Source organism: Spermophilus citellus, assembly GCF_964194105.1.
Source record: "Spermophilus citellus genome assembly, chromosome: 4".
Classification (NCBI taxonomy): domain Eukaryota; kingdom Metazoa; phylum Chordata; class Mammalia; order Rodentia; family Sciuridae; genus Spermophilus; species Spermophilus citellus.
The window spans coordinates 22130545-22157935 of record NC_138185.1 but is presented as its reverse complement, the minus strand read 5'-3'; the positions used below and the strand labels follow the sequence as shown (position 1 = coordinate 22157935).

Below are 27391 nucleotides of genomic sequence, written 5' to 3'. Positions count from 1 at the left end.
CTGTGTCGCCCCTTATCTTCTTTAAACCCTAGAATGTCACCATGAGATTAGCCTTATTTGCCCCATTTTGCCAATAAGGGGACTGAGGTCTGCAGAGGAGAAATGACTGACCCAAGGCCACATGGCCCGTGAGTAGTGGAGCACTGTGCTGGCCCCTGTGCCCGGTGTCCTGTGTGTGCAGCGAGCATTGTTCACTGGGGGGCCCCTGGCAGAGCAGCCTCCTGGGCACAGAAGCTCCAAGCAGCATGTGACTGCAATCAAGTTCTAAGGCAGATCTGCCTGTCCCTGAACTGCCACTGGGGACATGGCATGGAGGGTGGCATGACCCACGGCTTCTGCAAGCCCTGAAGAGGGCAGCCTGCTCTGCTGATGGGGCACCAGCCAGAGGCATTCATGCATCCCAAGGACATCTCTTGAGACCTGTCCCTGCTCATCTAAACCCCTTAGAGGACACAGCACGGGAGGGGCAGGTATTATACAATCACCTGAATAAATAAACGGAATGAGAAGAGACTCCATCAGCTCAGGAAGGAAATTAGCAAGTCCAGTCCCCAAGACTGGCAGGTAGGGGCCCTGCTCTACATCACAGGGGACTGTCCAAGAAGGCCTCCCCAAGGAGGTGGCATCGGAGACCTTCGGGACAGCGCGGATCTGCGTGCTAGAGAGCGCTCATTGTGGCATCGTTGTAGTAGGACAATCGGGAACAACCCATTTGCTCATCGCCAAGGGACTAGTTAAATCCATTTCACTGAAGCCAGACTGTGGCGCCTGCTGCAGCTGCTAGAAATGGGGCCGTGGATCTAAATTTATTGTTGCAGAAAGAACTTCATAGTGTGTTGTGGAGTTTAGGAAAAAAAAGAGGTTATAAAACAGCATGGGGAGCATGATATCATTTTTGTAAGAACTGTGTGTGTTTCTGAAAATCGTTCTCAGTGTTCCTCCTGGGGGTGGAGACGAGGGTGATCTTTGTTGTCATCTTTATACTTTGGGGGATTTGGAGTCTTTCCTGAGTGTTAGAACTTGTGGGGAGGGACAGGAACATTTAGGGTCCCCACAGTTCTACCTGGGGCAGTTCTCCTCTCCTACGATTGACCCCAATAAAATAGGATAAGGTGTGCAGTTGTGGAATCAGTCAATCTGGGTCATACCTCATTTCCACCATGTTTTCACTGTGTGACCTTGGACAAGTAACTTACTCTCTCTGAGGTTACATTTTCTCTTATGCAAAACAAAGATAAAAATAACATCTGAGGGTGGTTGTGGGGCTTATATGAGTCAGGACATGTATAGGGTGAGCACAGTGCCAGCGTAGCATTGCTGGTAGCTGCTGATATTTCCACAGTGGCTGCCAGAGGCAGCACCTACTATGTGCTCCTGATGTCCCACCAGGGCTCCCAAGACTGGCCTCTCCCCTCAGTCACTGAGAGTCCTATCTGGTTGGGAGACGAGGCCCAGGGAGGGGGGCAGTGTGGCTCTGCACACATGGCCAGCTGGACCCCAGGCCAGCCACAATCCCTGGCGGCCACCCAGCCCACTCACCTGCTCTGCCAGTGGGCCCTCGGCCAGGACTGCTCTTATGGGGGTGCCCTGGCCCTGGAGTTGCCTTTTCTTTTTTTTAACCATCATGAAACCTACCTGGAAAGACTGCCTTCCGGACATTCAGAGAGTTTTAAATCTTGGGCAGAGAAACTTATGCTAATATCAAACTCTTGGAATCATGGAGTCTTTAACATGAATAATCCAGCAAATGCAAACATATGCATTTTACAAGTTCATTGCCCCTCTCTTGATGGTGATCAATTAGCAACTGTCCAATTACCTATCTGTGAGAGATGGTGAAATAAATTACGTCCAGCCAGACAATAGCATTCTCCACGGCTGTGGAGACGGTGCTGTGCGTCCATATTGTTGACATGGAAACAGGTCCATGGTGCATTGCTAAGGGGGGAAAATAGGAGGTTGAAAAATGGTGTGTATTGTATGATAACTGGCTTTGGAGTCTTTTCTGAGTCGTAGGACTTGGGAAGAGGCCCGGGGTATCTATGTAGATATTTACTTTTTTTCCATCATAGTGAAAAAATATACATGCCTGGGAGGACATCATTATTCAACTGTTATAGTGGTTTCCTCTGGAAAGGGAGAAATGGACAAACTCTATTTTTATTTTTGCTCACATCGTTCAAAATATTTCCAAATGCAAGTGACAGAAACTCATCCTAAACTGACCTAAACAAAAATGGAACTTACTGGCTAATAACTGTAAAGTCCAGAGCTTTATCTAGTGTCAGGCTCAGCTGGATCCAGGGGCTCAGACAGTGTCACCAGGACCTGATTTCTCTCACCATTCCCTCACCCTGCTTCCTCAGGGTGGTGCCTGTGTCTGATAGAGCTCTCCTGTATGAAATTCAACAGGAAATACTATTTAGGCTCAAGTCGATAGCTTTGCACAGGTGATGAGACACCTGTCCAGAGAAGCAAGCAAGACTTCTTCCCAGATAACTCAGATGCAAGTCCCAGAAGTGAGTCTTAGCATTAATTGGTGAAATCTGAGGGATGTGCCCCTCGACCAATTGGTGATTTGGGGGGAGTTCAGTGCTCTGATTGGTGGCCCAGGCCTAGGCACCACCATCCCCTCACTGGAGGTAGAGTCAACACCACCAGATCCTCAGGAAAGTGAGGAAGGGGGAGGCCCCCACAGTAAATGCAGCTGGGAACTAAAGCAGTCCAAATGGTGGCCAGACCCAGCACATCCTTCCTCCATAATTATCTGAATTTCCCAGGATGCACAACTTTTATAATAATCAGAAAAAAACCAGTGCCACTGCTAAAGGAAGTCCTGAGCCCAGACCTTCCAGCCAGAAGCTCACAAGGCAGCCTTCAGTCTCAGAGTCAGAGCTTCAGAACCTCTGCAGCCCCAGGTAGCTCCGGAGACGTTGGCCCTTCTGTGTCCCCAGAGGGAACTGTCCCGGCGCGTGAGGTCTGCAGCTTTGGGGGAGAAAGAGACACACACAAGTGACTTATCAGAATGCAGGAGCTCAAAGGTGGAGGTGATACAGGGGTGGAGGGACACAAAGACCTGCCTGGGGAAGGGGAGGCTTCCTGGAGGAGGTGACGCCTGGCTGAGCAGCCACGCAGAGTGCCAAGAAAACACTGGGCAGGAGAAGCCACCTCCCAAAGACTCGAGGTCCGAGGTGGGGACACAACCGTCAGGTGATAAGGGGCAGGCCAGGGCCACAGGGCCTTTATTGCCAGGGTCAGAGTGTGCACTTGACCCTGAAGGCAGTAGGGAGCCTTTGGGAGGTGTTGTGGGAGGAGGGGTGTCAGGGGCTCTCTGCCTCGTGCTGGGAGCTCAGCCTGGAGGGGTCAGTTTGAAGCCCCATGTGGAAAGGAGAGAAGGAGTTGAATGGCCCCTCCGTGGACTTAAATATCCTCTGGCCTACATTCCTCCCACCTGAGTCAGAATTCCTGTCTCAAGGTATGGACCTCAGGGACAAGCACCCACTCCCAGCAACCTCCGCTGCTGGTTAGGCACAGGATCAAGTCCAGGATCTTGGCGCTGTCCAGGTCTGAGGGCATCTAATGAACAACGAGCCAGGAGAGGGGGCAGGGCCACATTCCCAGCTCAAGGGTCCAAAGACTAGGGAGCCCTGGAGTCTGCAAATCCTAGTGGGAGTTCAGATGAGGGGCAGGGAGTCATGCTTAACAGTGGAGGAAGTGTTTGGGTCTTTAGACGCACATCAGCTGCCTCAGCCAACTCCTCAGTGTCTTATTGCATTTTACAAACAAGGACACTGAGGCTCAGAGAGGCCAAGCTACCTACACAACAACACAGAGCAGGTTAGAGACAGGGCTAGGATGGGAGCCCAGTGTCTCCCACTCTCGCCCCCTCAGCAGCCCTTCTCCACTCCTCCCCACATCAGGTGAGACCTGGTCACTTCATGCATCAGGCCTGACAGTGTTTTCTGTAGAAACTCCAGTCAACTCAGCCCGTCCCTGATACCCTTCTAAATCTTCACTAATCGGATGTCTTGCGACTATTTTAATGGCAGTATTTTTCCTCTCTGAGCACAGCTATGACTTGTCCAGCCTTGTTTTGTGGGTCATGTCTAATCCTTGACAGAGCTCCATGGTCCCCATTTAGTCATCGATTCTCTACTCCATGTTTATTAGCGCCTGCCACGTGCCGGGCGCTGGGCCAGACAGCAGGCTACAAAAATCCACTAGAACAGCTCCTGTCCCGGGGACTCCCTGGCACAACCAAGGAGGGAGGTGTCTCTGTCAGCCATGACAGGTGACACCCAAGAGCTCAGAGGAAGGGGCCTCATGCCCAGGGATCTCCCAGCCAAAGCAGGCGGCCCTGCCCTCGGCACAGTCTTGAAGGACGAGTGGGGAGTCTTCAGAGGGAGGTGCCGGAGTGTTGAGCCAGGTAGAGCCGGGCTCTGCGACCCCCTCACCTGCTCCAGGCTACAGGGTGTGAGGGATGGTGGGGACAGCACTGAGGTCCACCGGGGCTGGGGTTCTGAAGGCCTCAACTTTTGGGGTGGGAAGTTTGAATTTGGTCCTTAGGGGAGAATGGAGTCTGGGTAGAGCAGGTCTGGGCCTCAGAAAGACCCTGGCTTGCACTGTTGTTGGTGTGACAGTGGGCAGGGCAGGACCATGGGATGGCACAGAGGATGCTCATCAGGGAGATTCCATGACCCTGGGGACTGGGTGTTCCCGAGGGGAGAGGGTCCGATTTTACCCTGGGAGGAGGGTGGTGTGGCCTTAGGAGCCTGTGGACCTGTGGCTAGGTGAAACCTGACAAAAGCTGGCTCGTGTCCCAAGGGGGACAGTTCATAAGACCTAGAGCAGCCGCTTGGAGTGACCTCTAAGGTCACCGGATGTCTGTGGAATGACGAGGGGACCTTTCCCTGCCAGCCTAGCTTGCTCCTCTGGGAAGTGGAGGAGGTCGGTCCCTCCCAGGGCTTGGGCGGGCTCTGCATGGTGCCGCACTCAGCAAATGCTTGGTGACTTGCGGCTGCTCTGATCACCACGGTCAGCTCAGAGGTGGAGGAGGGTGCTGACAGGCCACCAGAAGGCCAGGGGAAGGTCCTGGGATGGCAAGGGGCCTTGCTCCGTCTCTCTGTTGGGGAGACAGGGTCTGCTCCAGGGGTATATTCCAGGTTGGGGTAGAAGAACAATGAGATACAAGAGCTGCCGGCAGATGGGCGAGCTCCCATGACTGGGAGTATCCAACTGCAGCTCCACCACAACTTGGCAGAGAGTCTGTAGAATATTTGTGACTCAACTGAGGATCTGGAAGGTCCTTTCCAGCCCATAAAGTCTCATTTCAGGTTCTTACTACTCTGAACCTCGGTTTCCTCATCCCCTCTAAAGGGACAACAGAAGCCCCTACCTCAGAGTTGATCACAAAGTTTGAGTGGAACCATCTAAATCAAGTGCTTAAGCCGGACTTGGCACAGAGCCAGTGCTCAGCGACTGTGGTCGATCTGCTAAATCCTGGGCCTGTCACTTCCATCCCAGAGCCTCGGGTTCCTCTGCCCGTCGGGGTGCTCCTGCCTGGCTGTCCTTCAGGACCGCTCTCTGCCCTCCTCGTTGCCACAGTCTCTGTCTCCAGCTCTCCTCTCCCTTGAAGGTGGCAGGAATTCCAGACCCTTCTGGGCCCCTTTTAGCTCCCACTTGAGCAAGAGTTGGCAGGTTGGGGCGTCGGGCGCCATCCGCCTCCCATATGCTTCCTGCTATTTAGAGGAAAACTCTCCCCGCGGTTCCTCCAACCACACGGGCTGACATTTCCAGACAGACGCTGGGACCAGCTCTTCGGGGGATTGGCAGATAAATTTGGCCCCGGCTGTTGGGAAATCTTCAGCCTCGGCGGGGAAGCAGAGCCCAGGCTCCCCGACTTCTGTCCACCCTGCGGCTCCCGGGCCTGCTCTTCCGGGGGCTGCTGTCCCCCAGCCTTGCAGACGGGGGTAAGTCTGACGGGCCCAGTCTTCCCCCAGGAGAGCCGCCGTCCGCAGGCCAGGAAGCTGTGGCTCCCAGCCTTTGGCTCAGGAGGTGCCAGAGGAGTCTCCTCCCCCAGCCAAGGTACCTGGGTGTGGCCCAGCCCACCTGGCAGACAGCAGGTTTGGGACTAGAGAGACAGCAGCCCCAGACCACTCCCCGACTCTGTGACCTTCCGTATGTGGCTCCACCTCTCTGAGCCTCTTTTTCTTCATCTGTAAAATGGGGGGAATAATAGGATCTGCCTGATGAAAAGCCTGAGGGTGGTGCTGGCACTCGCTAAGAGCTCCACAAATACTAGTCGCTATAATTATTCTCATCATCATTGTCGCCAAAACTGGCACATTATGGTGGCCTAGTAGAGACGATGGTTTTCCTTCTCCTTGCCTACAGCTGTGGCTACTCAGGGAATCCTGGGGCATTTCAGACTTAGATAAGGTCAACCGGTGGTAGAAATGCAGGAACAAGGACAGATGGAGGCAGCCACATCCAGAGCAGAGTGTAGATGGCCACACACACACACACACACACACATACACACGGCGCACACGCTCTGGCCCGGGTCTCATTTCCCCTTAGAGTCTGGAATGCCCACCCGCACATCCCCACATCCCGATGGATGGAAGGGACGGGGCGGGCCAGGTAGGGTCCAATGGAGGCTGAGCGGCGAGGTGGGGGCTGGGTGCCAGCCACAGTAGGAGGCTTTGGGAAGTGCTAGTAGTTTGGCTAGAGTAGAAAGTAGGAAGCGGGAAGTCGTGGGAAGCAAGTCGGAGCTTCATTCAGCACCTCCCGAGGGAGCCCGGATGCTGAGCTTGAAGCTGGGCACTAGGGAAACTGGCAGCAAAGATGGGCACGCTGCCTGCCCTCAAGGTGCTTGACACACACCACAGCAAACTAGCAAGATTCTGGATTGTGCCCCAGTAGCCCCAGGGGCTGAGGGAAGGGTGACATGGGTAGCGATGGCGGGTGCCTACATGAGGCAGGGTGGTCAGAAACGGCCTCACTGTGGCCTGAAGATGAGCTGGGACTGGCCCTGTGAGTGCTGGTCGGGGTCAAGGGACAGAGGGGGTGGGGACAGAAGCCGGACCCTAGAGGCCTTGAATGCCAGGTCGTGGTAGGTGCAGGACTGACCAGGACAGCTGTCTGCAAGGTGAGCTGAGGGTCTGCTGCGGGCCCCGTGGCAAGCAGGTGGTGGGCCATCTGAGGGCCAGGCAGAAGGCCAGATAGAGGAGGGAGGGCACCTTACTGGGGTCTGAGAAGAATCCCGGGACTTGAGATGGGCAGTTTGGAAAGGAGGACCTGGAACTGTGTGTAGTGAGGGGTGTGACCAGGTAAGAGAGGAAACTCCAGGGGAACTTAGAGGAGACCCCAGAATGATCAGGAAGGAGCAGAAGAGAGACAGGCAGGGGAGGGCCTTCCTCAAAACTCAGGACCAGAGGCAGCAACAACAGTGCCCAAGTAGCAGAGTAAGACCAGGTTTCAGCATTAGACCTGGTAACCAATTTCAAATCCGTCTACTTGCTGTGTGACTTTGGGAAAATCACTTGACCTCACTGAGTCTCACCTGTTAGAATAATACTGAATCAGTTGGAATTGCACTTGACTGCATGTAACAGAAGAAAACAAATATTTGCATAAGCACCCAGGAGGTTGCTCTTGTGTAGCAAGAATCCAGGCAGGCAGGCCAGGACCAGCGTGGCAGTTCTCTCCCTGGTCATTCTTAGCAAGTGTCTTTCATTCTCAGGATGACAAAGTGGCTGCTCCATCTCCAATCTCCATAGGCTACACCTGAATTCTAGGCAGGAAAAGGTTGGAAAGGTTACATGCTTTCTGAATCTGCCTTTTTCCCCCCAATACCTTTATTTTTTGTATTTTTACATGGTGCTGAGGATCAGGCCTAGTGCCTCACACCTGCTGGGCAAGCGCTTTACCCCTGAGCCCCAGCCCCAGCCCAGAGTTTGCCTTTCTTATCAGGAAAACAACAGAGTTCCTGGAAACCCCACCCAGTGGACTTTTGCCTATGTCTTTTGCCAGACATGGTCACATGGCCACCCTAGCTGCAAGGGAAGCTGATAATGTTAGCATTGCCAGCTGGGCACTTCCATTAGGCCAAAGGGAAGAGTCACCAAAAGGATAACTTGCAGGAGCCACTTCAAAGCACTCCCATCCCCGGAGCTGCTGGAGAGAGCATGGGATAATTAACGTGCAGGAAGCATTAGCCCGGAGCCGGGTGGGCAGCCTCTAGTGAGTGGCATCTGCCGCTACTGTGGCCCTTCCTGCATTCATTCCGTAGGCATGGCTCCTGCTTTGGGAGCTGTACACAGTGCCAGGGATGTGACAGTGATGGCCTCTGCCCTTCTGGTGCTCTCAGTGAGAAGATGGGCAAGGAAACAGGCAGATCCCTCTACTTCAATCAATGTCATCGCAGAGGACTGGGATGTGCATTTATTTGTGTTTGTTTTTTCCTTATTGCTCAGGCTTCACCACCTGCAATAGTGCCTGGCACACACTAGACCCTGAGCAAATGGTTCTGGATAAATGAATAATTTAATAAATACCAGCCAGGTGCAGTGGTGCATGCCTGTAATCCCAGCGGCTCAGGAGGCTGAGGCGGGAGAATTGCGAATTCAAAGCCAGCCTCAGTAAGAGTGAGGCACTAAGCAACTCAGCGGGACCCTGTCTCTCAATAAAATACAAAAGAAGGCTGGGGATGTGGCTCAGTGGCCAAGTGCCCCTGAGTTCAATCCCCAATACCAAAAAAAAAAAAAAAAAAACAATTAGGACCTACTTTACATAAGGCTCTTTGGCTCTTGGGTTGAATAGAGAAGGTGGTTGACACATCATCCATGGCTTTGGGGGACAGAGTGAGGACAGCCTTTAGCATTAGACCCAGTGGCCAGTTCCAGATCTGCCACAGGGCAGGCCCCGAGGTGGGTGCTGGGGACCCAGCAGTGAACAAGAACATTGAGGTTCCTGCCCGTGCTCTGGAGGGTACAGGCACCAGAGAAGGTCTGGAGACTTGAGGTCACTCTGTTAATGTGTCCTGGGGAAGCCCCTCCCCCGCTCTGGGCCTCAGTTTGCTCACCTGCATGGCAGAGGAGCCCTGGTGGGAATGTTAGGGGTGCTGGTGAGGGAGGGGGTGCTTGGTAAATGTGGTTCCTCTGTGTCAATAAGGAGCCGTGTAGGGAGAGGAGGGAACTGCTGCAGGGGTGGGAGGGGCTGCCTCTGAGCCCCCTTGGAATTTCATGGGGACCCAGGAGGGCAAAGAATCTGGACTCGACCTTTATCTTTGCCTACTCCAGTAGCTAAGTCTGGCAGCTTGTCAAAACTGGCCATCTGGGCATGGAACGAGCAGCACTGGTTAGAGGCAAACAGTGATTGGGTTGAGCTGGTCCCCCAAGGTGAGAAGAGGGGTGGCTGTGGTTATGGGGATGGTCTGGAGGGGAAGCAGCCTGGGATTTGATACTTACTTGGTTGTGGGACCTTTGGCGAATTTCTTGGCCCATCTAAGCCTTGGATTCCTAACCAACAAAGTGTGTCTTCCAATCCTTGCGTACCCCTCAAGACCTTGACCTAGCACACTGGGGGCTCAGCATTGGTGAGGAAGGGGAATGGCCTTTACTGAGGCCCTGTTATGTGCCAGGGTCAGTGCTGGTCCTACCTTCTCTTTGGTCACAGCTCTGAGGAGGCATCTCCTGCCCACTTGTCAGAGAATCCTGGTGCCCCGTCTCCCTCTTCTGCTGCCTCCGGGACCAAGTGCTGGCCTTACTGGGGTCTCTGCAAAAGTGAAGCCTTGAGAGTCCTTGACGGGATTGAGGCAGCTCAGGAGTTTGCCTGAGACGATGTGGACATCCTGTGCTGTCAGGGAGGTGGTCAGGGCAAGAATAAATCTAACCTTCTCAGGTGGGCAAGAAGCCCGTAAAAGGGAGGAAGCCCGAGGAAGGAGTGCTGGGGTGGCCCAGGCTGAGGGTCAGGTGCTCCCCCTCTCTATCCAGTGCCTTGAGGTCGGGAGCGGGGGGAGCCCAGCCCTTGAGGTAAGGTGGCAGTGGGCCTGTCCCTCACGGCTGCACTTGGCTGCCACTCTCTACCAGGGCCTACTTGTGTCTGAAGTGAGGCTGGAGGGAAAAGTTAAAAAGGACGGCTTGGGGACTCTCGTGGCCTAGGGAGGTGGGTGCTCCAGTCACGTGCCGCTGGAGGCCTTCCTGAGCTACAGGCCTGTGGGGAAGACAGAAAAGAGTCCCGCGAGGCCCTGCCAATCAGGGCAGGTAACTAGCCAGAAAAAGTCTTCCAGCGCTGCCTCAGCACGGGGTGGGGGTGGTGATTTTACACCTTGACCTTGACACTGGGCTGTCTGGGGCCCGCTGTGCCCCTTTGCCCTGCCCTTGGTGGTGATGGTGGGTGTTGTCTATGGTGCTGAAGGGAGGGGTTTGCCCTGTCCTCGATCCGGGTGCTGTCCATGGTGCTGTCTGCGGCAGTCTGAATGAGCAGGACCCAGCTGCAAAGTCAGAAGCTTTGACCCTGTCGTTGAGAAACTGTGGGGTAGGACTGGGGCCCTGGGATCATCCAGGCACTATTTTAAGAACTTGTTATGTAATGTGCTATTTTCCCCAATATTTAATCCCCATTTTAGAGGTATGAAAACTGAAGATTAGAAAACCCCAGGGACCAAGGACTATCTCTAGTCTCAGTTTCCTCAGTCCTAATGGGAAGTTGTTGGTAGCAGAACACACACTAAGGGACGGGACTCTGGAAACTGCTGTGTGGCGGGGGTGGCCCGCACAGGGTGGAGGGGCTGCTAACACATGTATTCTTGGAATCTCGCGGGGTTTCTTGGAAGGTCTGAGATTTGGGCCAGATCTAAAAGGGGGTCAGGCTCAGGGTTTGTGTGGAAAAGAAGAGCTTGGGTGTCCTCTAACCCAGTCCAGAGGGTAAATGTGACCTCATGGGGCTCCTGAGTGGGCGGCAGGTGGTGGGCTAATTGGACTTCCTCTCCCAGAGCTTGTGGCACCGCCACTCTCCCCTCATGCTGGCCCAGGCTCTAAGAGATGAAAAGTCAACATTGGGTCACAAACAGAACTAGGTGTCAGAGATACCCAAGATTCAAGTCCTAGATTTGCTACCTGGGAACTGCGTGCCCTCAGACAAGTGACTTACCCTCTCTGGGCCTCTGTTTCCCCACCTCTAGCAGAGAAGAAAAGCATAATGATCACCACCCTGTGGGTGATTTTAAGGATCAGAAGGGACAGTGGGTGATATAAGGCTGACAGGTTAGTTTTTGTCAGTGGAAATAAGACCAAAGGAAGGGAAGGAATCCATCACCCAAGGTGGCACAGCAGGTATCAGAAGCTTGAGCCACTGCTACCACTTCCCAGCAGGACTAGTGGCCATGACTGGAGTGGCACCTGGCAGCCCCAGCTGACAGACATACCTTCAGGCAGGCCAAGTTCAGCCTCGGAGCCAAGTGTCCCTGTGGGGGTTGGTGGCCGGGCCAGCTCTGACTGTTCCTCCACCAGCCACCCTAATGGCTCCAAGCTTAATATGCCTCATGGGGCTGCTGTCTTGCCTAATTAGGCTGTCCTTGGCCATCCTGTCTCCAGGGCTCTGTTGTGGCCATCTGAGGCCCTGAATGTGCATGGCCACTGCCCTTGGCATCCACTTGGCTTTGGGGAGGAGGTGGCCACCTGCTCTTATGATCTATGGCCTGAGATCTGACTCCCTGGCCAGCCCTGGAGGCCTTGGCTCCTAGACCTGGAGATTGGCTGCACCTCCCCACAACTACCCTGGCTGCAACAGAACAAAGGGACAAAGGAAGGGACAAAAGATGGCAGGAATGACGAAGAAGAACAGGAGGGTGAGGGAGGAGGGGACCTAGCCCCCCAGCCAACTTCCTCAACTGAAGCCAGTCTTACTTATCAGACAGGCACCTCATCACAGGGTTGAGTGGGGGCTTGGGTGGGTTCAGGGTGGGGTTGGACTCATAGTGGAGGACTTCCCACCGCAAGGATAGAACTTGGACGTGGACCTCACGTCCTGCATCATCCACACAGAGCAAGCATGTTGGTGAAGGAAGGAAGGAAGGTGGAGAGGGAGGGAGAAAGAAGGGAGGCACAGATGGACGGAAGGAAGGAAATGCTGAGGGTGGTGTATAGACAGGGAACCTCACATAGCCAAGCCTGGGGCCGGGGGGTGCCCCAGTAGTTTTCTTACATAAATTATGTCATAATTGTCTTTGCATTGTGGTTTTATTATTTGTTATTGAGATATATCCAAAGTCAGTGTAGTTGTAGTTCATTCATTCCATTGCACATTGTGTGTGTGTGTGTGTATGTGCACGTGCGCAGTGCTGGGGATTGAACTCAAGGCCTCACACACGCTAGGCAAGCATCCTACCACTGAGGTACCTCACTTTTTATTTTTAGACACAGTCTCTTCTAGATTGCCCAGGCTGGCCTCATGCTTGTGATCCCCCTGCCTCAGCCTCCCGCATCACTGGGATCACAGGTGTGCACCAACATGCCTGGCCTCCATTGCATGTTTACACCTCATCCCCACCCCCCCATCCTCCTGCTGGTGCAAGTTCACGTACTTCTGGTTCCACTATAACCAGTGTCGCCTTGAACATCCTTGTGGGTGTGAGCTAGCATTTGTCTGGATGCAGGGTTTTCTGTGTTAATGAACACTGCCAAATTGCCCTCCAGTGCAGTTGTCACCACTTTGCATGCCTGTTAGTGACGTATCCAACTTCCCACATCCCAGCACCACACCATCAATTGATTTACCACTCTTTAATTTTGTCAATCTGCTGGGAGAAAAATCTCTCATTTTCATCAGTATTGCCGACTATTAGAGAAGCCGAGAGCCTTGTTACTGTTTAATGATCATCTGAATTTCCTAGTCTGCAAAATGCCAGTTCATATACTTTGCCCAATTTTTATGGATCACTTATGTTTTTCTTATTAATTTGTAAAATAGGTTTACGTATGTGGTGATGTTAATCCTGGTTATGTTTGTTGCACATATTTTCTCCCAAGTCTTTGAACTTCGCGTCTCCTTCAGTCAGAACTTTGCATTTGGAGTGTAGTAAAACACCTCACTTCCCCTTCATTGGCTTTTACTTCTCTGCAACTTGTGTAAGAAGCTTCCTCCACCCCGGGCTGGAAGATGCACTTCCTTCAAATAACTTTAAACTTTTATTTTCCTTTTGTGTTTCGTATTTAGATCTTTAGTCCAGGTTATGTCTCTTGTGTTTGTGAAGCGTGGGTCTGATCTTATGCTCACAGGATTAGCCTCTTATCCCAGATGCATTAATTGAATACTCTGTTCTCTCTCACTCATGTGAACTCCCATCTCTGTTGTGTGGTAGGGCCTGAGTGTTCATGGATCTATTTCTGGGAATCCTGTTCTGTCTCATTGATCTCTTTGTTCCAATTCTACACTAATTACTAAATCTCATTGTTTTTTCAACAGGGACACATTGGCATTTAGGGTAAAACTACTCTTCTGTGGGCAAGATTGGCCTGCTCATTGTAGATTCTTAGACATCCCTGATGTGATCCTTGGCACTTGATAGTGGCAGAACACTGCTCCTAGTCCTTGTTACTACCCATGTTGTCCCCATTATTTCCAAAGGCACCCGAAAAGGGCAGTCCCCTCTGCTGTTGAGAGTCACCACAAATGTCTGCACAGTGTGGCTTGATGCCTGGTAGGGTGAGCCCCCTTCCCTTCCTGGTTCTCTTTTTCCTGTTCTCTTTCCACTCCACCTCTCTGCCAGGAATGAATTCCTTAGCATGGCGCTGTCAAGCGTCTCTTTGGGGGAGAAGGGATCTGGTTGTTAGAAAGCGCTGTCTTGCACTGAGCTGAGGTTGGCCTCCCTGTGACCCACTTTCTCCCTGGATTCTGGAGTCCACAGAACGTTAGGCCCTCCTTGGCCCACCATTCATGGGCCTCCGAGAGCAGCTGCTTCTCCTCCGTCTCACCTCTTCTTTTCAGAGTCCTAACCCCAGTACCTTCGGTTATTGAGTTTCCTCTGATGTTAGTCAAGAACTTGGCTTCCGTAGCAGGCAGCATGGCGTGTTTGAGCTTGGGTCAGACATGCTGGGTTAGAATGCCTGTTCCCCTACTTATTTGCTATGTGATTCTGGGAAAGTCAGTTAACCTCTCTTTGCCTCCTTTGTCCAATGGGTGTAGTGGATTATAGAAGACAGTGAATACCAGGTCATAAACTCAGCTAAGGCCTGTCACAGGTTAAGCACTCGCTATATGAACTCTAGGAATTATCGGTTTCAGCAATGAGTTTAAGCTATGGGTAAATAAATAAGAGATCAAGGGAAGAGGAAATAAAGACAGAAATGAGATAATTCCAGATAACACTTTGCTAAAGTTGTGCTTTAAATTTTTCTCTGAGCTTCCTGGTAGATAAAAAAGGGAAACACGAGTAGTAGCAAGATTTCAATTGCTCTTGAAAGCAATTAATCACTCAGGTAGGTGTGGCCTGGCGGGGTCCTCAGGGCCATTCATATTGTAAGTATAATAGTGGTGGGTCTGCTCCACTCGAGACCCCAAAGGGTCTGAGGTCAGAGAGGCCTTGACTGTGGAGCCCTGGAGGCCACAATACCAAGGGGCAGTGACAGAGCCTGAGCTCTTGGTCTCCCAGTCCAGTGGGGGAACAGCTGGGTCCACCCCTGCCCTGTTGCGTGGCAGTGGGCTCTAGGCTGAAATGAGGGTTCAGAAGGGCACCAACTGGATCAAGGGGCCCAGGGGGAATTTCTGCTGGGGGAGACTTCATGAAGGAGGACCAAGAAAAGGCTTTGACCCCAGAAGATGACAGCAGAGTGTTCCTAGGTCCCCACTAACCCTGCCCGGGGAAGGAGCACCTGTCCATGACCTGCTACAAGTAAAGAGAATTTAGAGTTCGAGTTCAGCTGCACGCCACAGGCCCAAAGAAGGCAGAGATGGGCCTGAAGCCACAGAGAGGGCCAGGAGCCTAGCAGGCCTCAAGCCCAAGCCTCCTGCCTCCCTAAGCTGAGCTGATTGTCCCCCTGCCTGCCCCCTGCCATGGCTCCTGCTCAGGTTCTGATTCACCTCCTGCAGGGTCGTTAACACCTACTGCCTGCCACCTGGTGTCCCCTTATATTTAACTCCCACACTGTGACTTACAGAGCCCCAGAATAGCAGCCCCTGGGTGGGGGGGGGGGCATGTCTCCACTGCCCTCTTCTCCAGTCTCATCGAACTCCTGCTCATAGTTCTGTCCCCAGAGAGAACAGAGTCCTGGGTCTGCCATGTCTGGGTCATGGCAAGCAGAGAGCTGGCCTGTCCCTAAGGAAGGCAGGTATAGGAGCTGAGGAAAGGGCTAGGGTTGTGGCTCAGTAGTAGCACACTTGCCTAGCATGTGTGAGGCCCGGGGTTTGAGTCTCAGCACCACATATGAATAAAATAAAAGGTCCATTTACAACTAAAATAAATATATATTAAAAAGAAAAAAAGGGGGGCTGGGGATGTAGCTTAGCGGTAGAGCACTCGCCTAGCACATGCGAGACCCTGGGTTCGATCCTCACCACCACATAAAAATAAATAAAATAAAGGTATTGTGTCCAACTACAACTAAAAATAAAATATTTAAAAAAGAAAAAAAGAGGTGATGAAGCCACTTAAGGAATCCTAGATACATACTGAGCCCCAACCCTGGTCTCATACCAAGCCTCGGCTTTGATTCCAAGCTAAACTCTGACCCTGGCCCCAGACTAAATTCTGACCTTGACCCAGAAGGATGGCAGTTGGAGATATGAATAGTGGGGGTCAGCCCTTCCCCCTTAACTGCTGGAAACTCGGCTGTATGAACCCTCAGCATATCAGCCAGCAGTTCCTGACTCAGATGGTGCCCTGAAGGTTCTACCTCAAAGACCTGCCCCCAAACCCTGGCCTTGGTCACAGTGGCCTACAGACCAGTACCAGCCATGAGTGTGAGACAGAACCATTCAGTCGCACCTGCCCTGACCGTGAACTCCTGTGTGTCTCCAAATGCACTGCCAGCACAGCTAACACCCTCCCCCTCCTCCTAATTTGCCTCCTAGCTAATTCCCAGTGCCACGTGACCCATGGTAAGGGCTGAGATATTTATAAAATCTATGTCCTTCATAATAAAGCCAGCTCTGGGGAAGAGGTTCAGAGCAGCTCTATTCATCCTCTGAAGCCCCAAGAACTTCAAACCATATTCACCACCGAGAGCCCTCATCACAGTCTACCTGTCACCAATTGAAGTCACAGCATTTCAGCACTACCCCCTCTTTTGTGCCCTATCAGGCTCAGAAAGCTGTTCCCTGCAGCCACAACCCCAGCTGAGTGGAAGGGATGGGCTGGAGGTGGGCTGGGTGCCTGTGGGTGAGTCACTGGTATCTCTTTGTCTTGCAAATGGAACAGTGTTCCCCCCATCACCACCACCAGTCTATAGTGCCTCTCGCTGGGGAGTGAGCTTCACTGAGGTAGAAGGCCCAACTGAAGCCCGGCTGGGAGCTGCTTCCTGCCAATCACATCCCCAGCGCTACCAGTGTCATTTGAGCAAGTGGACTGGGCTGCCAGAACTTCCGCCATCTGTCAAGGTGCCCAAAGATGGACCATTTGGCTTATCTAGAAATCTCAACTAAAATACGCGTTTCCCTGAGGGGAGACCACTTAAGACTGTCATTTTGGAGCAATGGCAAAAGCTCTTGGGAGTACATCCTTAGACTCTCCCTGACCTCACGCACTGAGCCTCGAGGCCTGGGTGACAGTCAGGGAGTAGCTTGGGGTCACATGCCTACATGGTGCTCTGTACCAACTTTGCTTCATGAGTAGGTCAGAGACCTCAAGAGTTCTTTCAGGTCCCCCTCCTTGGGGGCACAGTCCCCTGACCCCGTCCTGCCAGCCCACCTCTGCTTCTATCTGCATTCAGGCCCACCCTGCCCTGGCTGCTCCTTGTACCTTGGGGTCTTTCTTAGATCATGCCCAATCTTTCTGCCTATAATTTCTGCCCTATTCTCAAAATGCTTTCCCTTACAACGTTGGTTGTTGAGCTTAGCCCTGAACATTAGGCCCTGGTGACCCAAGAGGGAATGTCTGCTTTTGGTCCTTACCAAGGAGCCCATGGTCCATGGTTTTAGTCCAGTGGACCTGGGTTGAATCCTGACCCCCCCCCATGTATTATTTGCATATGACCTTGGACAAGTTGTTTGACCTCTGTGTCCTTGTCTGTAAAATGGACTGCCCTGCAGAGGCTGTGAGGCAGTGGGCACTGGGCTCTTAGAAAGGGGTTTGATGTGTGATCAGAACTCGAGAAATGTTTGGATTGGAGGGTGCAGGCTGAGGGTAGCGTGGCCTGGGCTGGAAGAGACATCTGTTCAGAGAAGTGGGAGGTGACCCACACTCAGGCAGGACTGTGCCTCTGGAAGGTGCTGACAAGCTGGGGCTGACCATCCAGGGGATGGCCCTCCTGGCAGTGGGAATGGCCTGGACTGAGGTCTGGAGACTAGATGCCTACAGGCCCCTGTGATGGCAGAAGCCTGGGTGTGCGGTGGCACTGGAGAAACCTCCTGAGCCCTTGTTATAGGGGCTGCAGCCGTGGTCACCAGAGGGGGTGGGGGTTGAGAGTCTTGGTCAGGCTGTAGGTCTAAGGGATGAGCTGATCTCCTGACAGGTGACGGTAGCCGGTCGAGGGCAGAGGCAGCAGGGAGAGAAGGAAATGGGCAGATCTGAGGCCCTTCAGACCCAGGAGATGGCAGCAGACTCAGCCCAGCTTCCGCGAGGCTCTCAGTCTAGTGGAGGAGATGGACAATAAGCAAAAGAAATGAATGACTGCTCTGAAGAAATAAAGCTGGGGGACATGGGAGCAGGGAAGGGGCATCAGCCTAGTTGGGCAGCAGGTCAGAGAGGTCTCTGTGAGGAGGGGACATTTGGGCTGAACCGTGACTGAAGCAAAGGAGCAGCCACGGGAAGGTGTGGAGCACAGGGTTCCTGGTAGAGGCAATCGCAAGTGCAAAGGCCCTGAGACAGGAAAGAAGAGCTCAGCGAGTCCCAGAAAGGAAGAGGAGGCCAGATGGGCTGACGGCAGTGAGTAGGGGATGGCTGGGTCAGAGTGTGTGGTCTCCATAAGGGTTTGTTTCTGATCAAGAGGTCAGGGGTGAGGTTGGAGTCGGGGTAGGACTGCAGAACTGGGCGTCACAGGGCAGAAGTGAGGACAATCTGGAGGGGGATGAATGGGAAACACAGACCTGGACAAGGCCCTAAGGAGGCCTGGAGGTCTGCCTGGTTAGAACCTGACCCCTCCTTCTTCTCTGTGTGGCTGTGGACAGGTCTCTCCTTCCCTGGGCCTCGCCTTCCTCATCTGTTAAATCATGAAGTGGTATCCGTCCCCAGAGCGGGAGCAGAGAAAGGGGCTGCTGAAATACCATGTGCCCTGCATTTGGGAGGCGCTCTGGTGATCCTCGTGGATAGCTGGGGAGGGCAGGGCTGGCCTGGCTTTCTGTCCTTGTTTCCCCTGAAGTCTCCAAACAGAGCCCCTGGGGAGCCCTGGGAAGGCGGCCAGCTCAGGCATGACAAGCCCCGGGTGGTCCAGCTGCTGTGGAGCCTGACCCAGGCTAGAGCTTTCCCCAGCTCCAAACCAGAAATGGGGCCACAACCCCCTTAAAGGTTGGCTAAGCAAAGGGAGAAACTGAGGTAGACGCTATCCCAGGAGAGGGGGGAAGCAGGAGGCTCCACCCATCCCATGGCCACTGCGTGCTGCTCTCTGGAGCATCATATGCACGCTGTCTTGAAATTAGACACAAAGCAGGGTCTCCACTATTCAGATGAGGCCTAGAGAGGAAGATGACCTGCCAAAGCCACCCAGTAAGCAAGGGCATCCCAACCGCAGACCATCTCTCAGACAGCCTTGAAGGCAGCTAGAGTCTTGGTCAGGCTGTAGATCTAAGGGATGGGCTGCGATGATCCTCCTGACAGGTGATGGTAGCCAGGTACTCATCCCCGCTCCAGCCACAGCCTCTAGCCTGGGCCCTACTGTGCCCACAGGGAAGGCTGACTGCGGAGGGCCCCACCTCCCTCCTCCATGCCACACTGGCCTTCTTTCTATTTCTCAGAACATGTGAATCTTTTTCCAGTTTAAGATCCCTTGCACATGCTCTCCCTGTGCCTGGAAAACACACACACACACACACACACACACACCTCATCCTGTCAACTCTGATTCAGACTTCAGATCCAACCTCACTTTCTGCAGGAGGCTTTGTCTGACTTTGCCCATTAAATGCTCTCCTTGACCTGCCTGCCCTTCTCCAGGGTTCTGATCACTGCTGCCATTTTCACCCATCTGTGTGATTATGTGTTTATTGTAACATTTCTCATGATCTCCACAATACAGCACAGAGTCTGGGGAGATGCTGGAAGGGTGATGGGGGTGCTGCTCTGTGCCTCAGCCTTGTGGGGTTGTGAGGCTACTCCGGGATCCAGAGGAGCTCTGGCCCTGCTGGTGCTCCTGGAGGCCTGCTCCCACCTGTTCCTGAGATGGGCACCGTGTCCCCATCCCCTCCAGTGTGACGTCAACCATTAAGTGGCTTCTGAGCTGCTCCAAGGTGTGTGGGCTGTGTTGCGTGTGCACATGGTGCGGGGTGCATGCACGTGTGCGCACGGGCCTGTGTGAGTAATTGCAGTGGTGCTTCCAAACCGTGTCGCCATGGAGAGGCCGCCCCCGCCCACCCCAGACCCAGGTGGCTGCCTCTGCCACCCCTCCCGGCTCTCCATGACCCAGATTCGACCTGCCTTGCCTCCCACATCCACAGGCTCTGGCTTCTGAACACTCGGGGGGCTCTCCCAAGCCACACCTCTCATTCAGGATCAGCTCCAGGTTCCAGCAGTGCTCGTCAAGGCCATGTGGAAAGTGGGTGCTGGCTATGACTGTGCTGGAACTTGACTCCTCCCCTGGGCTGTGAGCCTCAGGATAAGAGTGCTTCACTTAGGGCATCCAAAGCTTTACTCTTGGCCCCCAGACCCTTACAAGACAGTCCCCACTCCTTACCTCCTTCCCGCTGCCTCTGCTCCAACCACTCCAGCCCCTCCCCATAGGTCCCCACCTAGCACCCATGCTCATGCGCACACACCAGCCGCAAGTTTGCGCCTGCCGCACTTCTCCCTGGATAGCTCTGTCCCCAGGTACTCCCTAGGCCCACCCTCCACTTTTGCCCAAGTCTTGCTTTTCCAGAAAGCCTTTCCTCACCCTCCATCACACCTGACTTTCTTCACCTGTTCTGATTTGCTCCCAAGAAGGTGTTGCTGCCTGACATCATGTTACACGTTCATTTGCTGTCCCTCCTGCAGCTAGAGGGCAGGCTGTGTGAGGTGGGGATTCTTTGCTGTTGCACCCCAGAGCTTTGATTGCCTGGCACATAGTAGGTGCCCAGCAGATCACTGTTTGGGGTTTTTTCCCGTATTTTTTATTGGTGCATTGTAGTTGCACATAATGGTGGGATTTGTTGTTACCTGTTTGTACATGCACACGATATAACAACAGAGTTTGGCCACTCTCCTTCCCCCGTATTTCCTCCTTCTCTCTCCTCCTCCCCATCTCCCTTTCCTCTACTCTATCCAGCTCCCTTCAATTTTCATGAGACCCCTTCCACCACCTGTTTTTTCCTTTTTTCTCTCCAGCTTCCACAAATGAGAGAAGACGTGTCCCTTGACCTTCTGAGTTTGGCTTATTTCACTTAACAGAATGGTCTCAAGCTCCATCCATTTTCCTGCAAGTGACATAGTTTCATTTTGCTTTAGGGCTGAATAAAACTCCATTGTATAAATACACTGCATTTCTCCATCCATTCTTCCATTGACGGACACATAGGCTGGCTCCATAGTTTAGCTCTTGGAAATTGGGCTGCTATAAACACGGGCGTGCATGTATTGCCTAGTCTTTTGAGGAACCTCCATCCAGTTAATTGTTGTTCAGTGAACAACTGAGTGGACTAAAGCATAGAGCCCAGAGCCTGGCCCTCGGGTGGGTAACACAGCCAGCATGGTTCACAGCACTGTCCTTGACCGTGGTGCAGAGCAGAAACTTGGTGAGTATGAATCTGCTCAGTGCTGGACCATCTCACACACTTGATTCCTTGTGACCCTCATCATCAATTCTGTGAGACGGGTGCAGTGATTATCGGTCCCATCTTCTGGAGAGGGGCATGAGGCTTAGAGAGGTGCCAGGGTCCCTGAGGCTGGCTGGCTCCACAGGGTGGAAGCCTCCAAGCCCAGCACTTGCTGCCAGCTCAGGGGTTGCCACTACAAATGCAGCAATCTAGGAAGCCCTATTTAAAGGGCATCCTGTGGTGGGGACTCCTGCCCCCTGAGGAAGGAGACAGCTGAGGCCCCAGGGTCCCTTCCCAAGTTAACTTCCTCCTTGGAGGGTAACCTCAGAGCAGCATCTCGGAAGTGCAGTGGGTGGGGCCACTCAAACAACCGAGACCTCCTTTCGATCTGACGTTCTTGAGTCTTAGAGAATGCCCAGAAGGCACGGGCCCAGGGCTCCCCACCCTCACCCAACCCCCAGGACTTGCACACACAGACGCCAAGACCCTGAGAGTTATAGGGAGGAGTTTTAACCTTCTGAGATGATTCCAGGGCACACTGAAGACTTCTTGCACTGAAAACAGCTTCAGCCTCAGTTTCTTCATCTGTAAACCAGGAATTCTGACCAGCCCAGCCTACTCTCCCAGGTGGTTGTATTCAGATGGTTCCGAGAGAAAGGGTGGTTTCGTAAACTGTGCCTTCTTTTTTATTTAAATATTTTTATTACTTGTTGATGGACTTTGTTTTGTTTACTTACATATGGTGCTGAGGATCTTGAACCCAGTGCCTCTCACATGCTAGGCAAGTGCTCTACCACTAAGCCACAACCTCAGCCTTTTATGGGGCGGGGAAGGACAGGGGATTGAACTTTGGGCACTCAGCCACTGAGCCACATCCCCAGTCCTATTTTGTACTTTATTTAGAGACAGGGTCTCCCTGAGTTGCTTAACGCCTCGTTTTTGCTGAGGCTGGCTTTGAACTCGTAATTGTCCTGCCTCAACCTCCTGAGCCGCTGGGATTACAGGCATGTGCCACCACACCCGGCAAACTGTGCCTTCTTAAGGAATGACAACCCACCTGGTAACAGGAAGTTACCAGGTTATTCCTGTGCCCCCAGGAATCATTGCTGGAGGAACAGAGGAATAACCATCTTTATTCCCATGTTACAGGAAAGTAAATTGAGGCCTGGATCTGGGACATGACTTCTCTAAAGTGGTTTAAAGCTGATTTTCAAAACATCAGTGAGGAGGAAGGTCTCCAAGGAAAAGTCTGAGTTCCCTTGAAAGACACACCTGACCTCACAAGTTTCCCTGAGGTAACCTTGAACCCTGCTCTCCATAAGTTCAAGGTCAGTACGTAGACTCACCCAAGAGCTTGTTAGAAAATGCAGGTTCTGAGGTCTCACCCTATTTATATGTGAGTGGGCCCAGGTGATCTGACTCAGGTATCTGAGGACCCAACTTGAAAAGCATTGACCAAAAAAAAAAAAAAAAAAAAAAAGGAATAGGAAGAACCAAGACTGTTCTATCCACAGCACAAATTCGATTGACATTTACTAAAGACCCTCCAGCTATAAGCCCTGGGCTGACCTGTGCTAGGGACCCGGAGATGTCCCCCAGTGCATTGAGGGAGACACAAGTGGGAATTGGCATGACTCCTTCCTGCTACTTCTTTGCATTTACTCTGGTGTTCCATTTTTAACTCTTTGAGTTAGAGGCTTATCATATTCTTTGCAGTTGAAAGGAACGCGAAGAACAAGAGATGGGTAAGCGAGAAATAAAAGACAGAGACCAGGCAGAGATACACACGAGAGTTTATTTGAGTTTACAGAGGCCATCTCTCTATAGGACAGAGAGACAAAACAGGCTTGAGTTCTGGGACTTTCACGGGGGAGGCTCGGGAATCAGAGCCAGGTGGGTCCTAATGCAGGTGGTTAAGGGTTGAGTTGGTATGAGGGAGTGGTGAGGTGAGTCTTTCTCAGAAACTCCCTTGGGTGGGAAAGCAAAATTTTTTCCTTAAAATGGCGGCTGTCACTTAAGATGGCCATCCAGATGCTAAGCAAGGACCTTATAGCAGTCCTTTTTCTTTTCTAAATAAACAGGGCTATAAATATCTCTCTAGGTACTGCTTTAGCTGCACCCCACAAATTTTGATATATTTTCATTATCATACAGTTCTAAATATTTCCTGATTTCCCATTTGGTTTCTTCCCAACCCATGAGTTATTTAGAAGTATGTGTTTTTAAATTGTCAAACATACAAGTGATTTTTTACTATGCTATTGCACTGAGGCTATTGCATTATTTCTTTGATATTTGTTGAGACTTGCTTTGTATTTCAAAACATGGCCAAGTTACATACATGTTTGAAAAGAATATGCATCTGCTAATGGTTGGGGTTAGAATAATCTGTGTTCTGAACGTTCAGTGACAATTCTGGTAAATTTGAGAGACTAGCCAAGGACTGTGGATGCCAAGAGGAGACTCCTGGTCTAATCTGTGATTCTCAGGGAAGGCCTCCTGCAGATGGCACTTCTTAAAGATGTAAATGTTGGCCTGAAGGCAAGATGGGAAGGGCCTTCCACACAGAGGGCACCGCCTGGACAGAGGCATGGAGGTAGGGAGTGACTCTCAGCAAAAATGGAAACAATGATAGACCTTTTTAGGAACCCAAGAAAGGGAAGATAAATCAGGTTGAGGTGGTAGGGTCAAGGGAGTGATGTTTATGAAAGAACATATTCCTAACAGCCACAGAGAAAAGAATGTCAGGTGGCAGAGCTGTGAGAGTCACGGTACCAACACCCGCTAAAATCTATTAAGCTTTTACTATTTACCTGGCACTGTTTACATGTTCCAGTGATTGACTCTTTAATCCCCTCAGCAGTTCTGTGAGGCAGATACTATTATCATCTCCATTTTACAGATGAGGCAATAGAATCCAGAGAGTTAAAGTAACTTGCCCCAGGTCACACAGCTCCAAGTGGTAGAACCAGGACTTAAAGCCATCCAGATGCGGCCCAACTCTGGCTCCTACATTCTTAAATGTTATAGGTTGGCTAGGTGGCGTTCTGGGGAATAATCTGTGGTCCCCTGTGACCGGAGCTTAGACTATCTGAGACATAGCAAGGCTGAAAAGCACAAGCTGGACAAGATGAAGGCTTTACCCTCAAGGGAATCAGGTTTCAGTGCTGACTTTTTACCAGCTCTGTGACCTTGGGCAAGTCATTTCCACTTGAAGAGCCAGGTGGTCCTTATCAATAAAATAGGCCTGATGCCCCCACCCTGCCTGCCCCACATTCTGCATAAGGCTCAGAGAAGATCCTGCCTGTTTTGCAGTCTCTGAAGTGCTCTGCCTGTGTCAATGCTGGACCAATTCAGGGACAGCCCAGAACATCAGACAAGGAAACAGGGCTACCTCCTGCCAGCCGTGGCAAGCCATGGGTAGGTCCTGAGCTGGAGAGAGACAGGGAAGCCTGAATCCTTTGAAAACAAAACTGAAAAGAACCTCGCAGATCCTTCATTTAGTTCTGTCAAATTCAATAAATATTTGTAAGAGTTGAACCTCTGAGCCAAGTTTCAGCTCATGATCCGATTCCAGTGCATAGAGTGCAGACTTGAGAATTCCAGGCCTTATCCTGCCAGTGAGAAAATGAGGTTTCGATTAGCCATGTCTGCCATGGGTGCCAGAAATATGGGGTAGTAAGCGTCCTATATCTGCCATTCCGGCTGGAGCCCTGGGGCTCTCAAGGAGGCAGCACCGCCCCCTAGGGGCCATTTCTTGTTATCGCAGTAATTGGGTTAGCGCTATTCGCGTTTACAGGGCAGGGACAGCCTCTCACCAGGAAGAACTGTCCCACCCGCATCCCCCAGGACTTTCTACGTCCTGCCAGCCATTCTCTCAGGAGGAAAAAAAAAAAAAAACTTGCTTCAAATTCCTTGAGCCTGGAACCTCACTATATTTCGTAGACCAGCGCGAAGGACTTCCTGCCCACGGGAACACCCGGGAACGCGCCTCACGCACACCGAGGGGAGGATGTGCCTGGTGGGCTCAGAACTTTGCCAAGAGCCGGTGGCCATTTTAGAAAGGTCACCGCCTGTCCCTCGTGGAACTGATTCGTCTTTCTCTGTCCGCATTTTTAACTGTCACTGGTTCTGCATGTAGGTGCCCTCGTCTGCTTGCTCCTTTATGCCGTCTGAGTGGGGGTTGTCCCAGCTCTTACGCCGCACAATATGTGTCATTGTATAAATTACTTCCTTCTCACTTCTTTATATTTGCTAGGACTTTGTTATTATTTTTTTTTTAATTATGTGTGTAGGTAGGGAACATCTATGAATTTTATTTCAGGCGAGGAAAGGGGGACATTACAAAATATTTGCTAGGACAATGGCATTTGGGGTCCAACGGGGTTGGGTGGGTTGGAGAGCGACCGTGACACCCCTCCTTCCATTCTCTGGCGGGGGCGGAGACGGGAGGGCCCGAGGCTAGCTTCCGCCCAGGGAAGGGGTAGGCGAACTTACAACTTACACTTCAGGAAGATCTGTCTCACTTTAGAGTGGAGGGGAACACGGGGACAGGAGACCAACGAAGGGCCGTGGCTGCGACCGACCGTGGGATGGAAACGAAGGCGCAGGCAGCTGCCACCGGGCTCCGGGTGCTTTCTAGAGGAATCCGAGCAGCCACCTCGCTGGGAACCCCAGAGGAAATCAGGCCATCCCGCAGAGAGGCCAGACGGACTCCGCTGCCCCCCACCCCCACCCCCACCCCCACCCCCACCCCCGCACCCGGAGACCCCGCCCCGTCTGGCCAATCCAGGCCCGGGGCCCAGCAAGCCCCCGCCCAACCCCGGTGGCAGAGGCTGCCACTCCTTCAGAAAATGATGTGTCTGTTCCGAGAAACCAAATATCCTGCAATGAATCCAATTCGATTTCACAGGCACATGGAAACGCGATCCATCTTAAGTGTCCTCTGCGAACCTCCAGCCGCAGATAAATATTTTATTCCATCCGGGCAGTCCCAGGCGGAATACCAAGCAGCACCCAGCTGCCTCCCCTGCCGGCCAAACTGTCCTGGCTGAGCAGGGCTCTGAGATGTAGCCCTAGTGTGACCTCTGGCAGGCCGCTTTTCCTTCCTGAGTTGGCCTGGCTTCACTTGCAAAAGGGGTTTGCGACACTCCCGCCCCCACCCCACAGTGCTGAGCAAGGAAGGACCGTTTTTATTCATCTGACATGTAGTCAACTGAGCAACTGCTATGTGCCAGCATCGGGGTTGGTGCTGGGGACCCAGCCTTGAACAAGACAGGCCCATCCAGGGGTTGCAGAGCTCACAATGGGAGAGGAGGGGCAGAAAGAAAATATGTAAACAAAGACCACTTTTGACAGCCAAGTTTTGTAAGGAATGCACTCAGGCCAAAAAAAAAAAAAAAAAAAAAAAAAAACCAGCAGAAAGGCCTATTATAGACCAAAGGGTCAAGGAAAGTCTTCCCCTCCTTCCCCAGGAGACTTTTTGTCAAGATCTGAATTGGAAAAAGGTTTCCAGGAAGGTGGTTCAGCAAGGGCAAAGGCCCTGAAGTAACCAAGTGCTTGGTGAGTTTGAGGCTCAGGAAACCAGCATTGCTAGACCTAAGTGGGGAGGAGCTGGAGACAGGCAGGGCAAGGGTTCCTGCTACACCTCTTGCTCAGCAAGGGAATTAAGAAACCATTCACAGCTGCAAATGAGTGGCAGGGTCACCAAGTCATTGGGTTTTGGGTCCAGATCCTTCCTGAGTTCTACTAATGGGAATTGGCTGGCAAAAAGCAACTAACTGGCTCTTACCCAGGGTACCTCTCCACCTGAGCACAGTGGTTTGGGGTTCAAATCTCAGCTCCCCCACTTAGCAGCTGGGTGAGCTTTCTCTGGGCTCAGTTTCCTTCTCTATAAAATGAGGTGGAATTTCATCTACCCAGCAGATCTGTTAAAGGGTCTAATGTATGTCAGGTGGATTGTATGCACCCAGCAAAAGACATAGTTGCTGTTACTACTATCCTCATCATTGCGTAACTCATTTGCTCCCTGGTTGCCCTCTGTTACCACCCACATCTTCCAGTGGCTCAGAGAGGGATACAACTTACTCAAGGTCACACAGATGGTGCAAGAGCTGGAACTCAAAATCCTCCAGATTTTGTAGCTAGTGTTATTTCCTGTTTGCCACTCAGGTCTGTAATAATCTGGACCATGGTTTAAAAAGACAGCACAAAGTGGGTTAGAGCCCAGAGACTCATCCTCTGAGAGAAAAAGCCAGAGGGAGGGTGGCTTTGCCCAGGGCTGGGCAGCTGG

At 52.2% G+C, this 27391-nt stretch overlaps 1 protein-coding gene across 1 annotated transcript in view; it reads right to left on the bottom strand.

Moving 5' to 3' along the window:
• Window positions 1-16464: 16464 nt before the first annotated feature.
• Window positions 16465-27391, bottom strand: part of MTCL2 (microtubule crosslinking factor 2) — a 351820-nt gene continuing 340893 nt past the window's right edge. The window contains exon 16 of the transcript XR_014021738.1: window positions 16465-16474. The gene's annotated coding sequence lies outside the window, so the exon portion shown is untranslated. The remainder of the gene's footprint in view (window positions 16475-27391) is intronic.